Source organism: Acomys russatus, unplaced genomic scaffold (genome assembly GCF_903995435.1).
Source record: "Acomys russatus unplaced genomic scaffold, mAcoRus1.1, whole genome shotgun sequence".
NCBI classification, from domain to species: Eukaryota; Metazoa; Chordata; class Mammalia; order Rodentia; family Muridae; genus Acomys; species Acomys russatus.
The window spans coordinates 35,406-38,090 of record NW_026131811.1 but is presented as its reverse complement, the minus strand read 5'-3'; the positions used below and the strand labels follow the sequence as shown (position 1 = coordinate 38,090).

The 2,685-nt window shown below is 42.1% G+C and overlaps 1 pseudogene; it reads right to left on the bottom strand.

Moving 5' to 3' along the window:
• Positions 1-505: 505 nt before the first annotated feature.
• Positions 506-1,719, bottom strand: LOC127186519 (upstream-binding factor 1-like protein 1; annotated as a pseudogene).
• Between the last annotated feature and the right edge of the window lie 966 nt (positions 1,720-2,685).

The window sequence follows — 2,685 nt, the reverse complement described above, 5'->3', positions numbered from 1 at the left end:
AGAAATCATTTTAATTTTATTTAAAATTGCACTCAGCAAAGTAACAGCAGTAATGGTACTGTTGTATTAAAGCCCAATCAGATAATGTTAGAGAAATAATATGTGTTCGTACCTATCTATTAGCGTTTCTACTTATTTTTAGTTTCAGACTTGGTATTCATTGGGTCCAACTCCAAGGCCTGAGAAACCCTCCCTTGAATGAGCTGATACACTTCATATGTTCATGGGTAAGCTTTGTAAGGATGATTCCATAGTTTCTTCAAATCAAATGTAAATAACTTTTATGTGCTGCTTCTGAAGGCTTCTTCCTGAGCCTAGGACTCCGATTCAGGCAGGAGGATGGCAAGCTCCTTCTCCTCTCACTCCTCCTTTGTCCTTAGTGAGAAAGGAAAAGTCATAGGAGAGAAAAGCAAGGGAGTATAAAAACCAGAGAGGACAGTTCTTTCTCTATCAGGGTTGTCCTGGGTTTGGATTGAGATTGAACGTGGATAAAACTGCGTCTAAATTACATGGTTCCCTGAGAAAGACATCCTTCATCTTCATCTTCATCGGAACTGCTAGATTACAAGGAGCTGCTATAGTCTTCCTGTTTCCCATCTTCTGTCCTAATGTGAATGGATGCATGGGAGCCACCATCACGTCCCGTAGTAGTCTCTGAGGAATCTGCCCCAGAATCCATAAGCCCTTGTGCCTTTTCAGGCCATGCTGGCAGGCCCATTTCTGAGGAGGACTACACATCTGTTCGAGCACGCTTGGGGCTTCTGCCTCCAGACATGGCCATGTTCTTTCGCTTCCCACAGGAAGCCTTTGCCTCTGTGTAGGATGCGTATTCCTCTGGTGACAGTTTCTGGAGCCAGCGGTCCAGCTTCACCCAGTATTGTTTCTGAAGCTCCTCGGCCTGTTGCTTATAAAGTTCTCTCTGGTCCCTTGGGACTCTGTGCCAACGCCTGCTAATCTCAACCCAGCGCTTCCTGTAGGACAGATGGTGCAGCTCTGGGCTCGACCAGGAATCTTGGTGAAATTTCTGGTAGCCGTTCATAGGAGGTTTCTTGGGTTCTCCCTGAAATATCTTGTTGGAAGAAAATGCTTTGGGCACTGCCGTTTCTAGAGGACTCTTTCCCGTTTGCATAACTCTTTCTGATTTTTTAGACTCTTTGATTCCATGACTCTTCGGCAGCACAGACTTCTTAGGATGCCCTACACCAGCATGTTGTTTCTTGAACTGAGTCAGCTTTTCCTGGAAGTCTTGTTTGTCCTTTTGGAAGTCTTGAATATATCTCTCCTTGACCTCCTCAGGCAGCTGATTGTATTCTGTAGCTATGACTTTAGTCAACTGCCAGTGGTGTACTTGGGGTACAGCTTAGAGTACTCAGCTCGCTTCTCCTTGTAAAAGCGCATATAGGCCGTCAGGGGTCTTTTGGGGAAGTCAGGGTGTGGCTTGACTTTCTCAGTTTTGCCAGGTTCTTGAATCCCTTCCTTGGCCTCCAACACCAATTCTGTCAGTGTGCGGAACTTCCTCAAAGGATGAGAAATCTGCATCCACTTTAGTTTGCACGCTTCTCCTGAATACTGTTTAAAAGCTACTTTGTCCCAGTCTAGGTCTGCCTGGGTTTCTTGGAAGGTCTGGAAGTCACCTGGTGGGATGTTACTCTTGATGGAGTCCAGTAAGTTCAGAAGGTCTCCTTTGGACCATTGGCCTTGGTTATCAGATGATGCCATTCTGTGCTGAGATTCTGTGCCCACGAACAATAGCTCAGTTGTACAAACTCTTCCACAGCAGCTTGAACAGCTTGGAAACACAGCTTAGGAGGCTCTTTTGGAATTCCACAGATCCTGTGAATCAGTATCCTGAAGAGAAACAAACAAACAAACAAAAGTTACGTGTCCTTATTGGAACTGTTGAACATCAGGTATCCCTGGTGATGTGAGGCTCATAGAACTCACTTACTACTAACACCATCAGGTATCCCTGGTGATGTGAGGCTCATAGAACTCACTTACTATTAACAATGGAATAATTCATCCCTTAAAAATATAAGGTGTTTGGATTATTCGCCATTGGTACAGGAGCACGCTTTTGTGCCTCTTTTCCCAAATCTTAATAGAACTTGCCTAAAATCGAGAGAATGAAGCTGCTGGAGGTGGGGCACACCTTTATTTCCATAACTAGTATGGTAAATCTCTGTAAAATCAATGATAGCCACTTCTATATATCAAAGTCTAGGACAACCAGTGCTAGATAGAAAGACTTAGAAAGTAAAGGTAATTGACTTGCACACCAGAATGGAGAGGTTTAGGTGACACACAAGCAAACCATCTCTATATTGTTAAAACCTATTTGAAGCAAAAGAGTACATCTTCCTTTACTGTGGAAGATCACATACACATAAAATTCTATGATTTCAGTAATGAACGCAGAGTATAGATGCCATGCTAAAAATCAATTTATAAGTAGTCTCTGTACATTCAAAATTTAGATTGATAAAGATCATAAAATAAGTGAGGAAACCATGTTAATCTTAAATCTTAATATTATGTGAGATTAATATTTTGTTGCCCAATATTAAACTGAAAATAACATCATTCTCCATATTAAGGATCACTAATATTACTATTTGAAATTTCCTGAAACCAGTGAAATAATGAATTCACTGGATGAGGAATTCCTCCTACCTCTAGATGTCT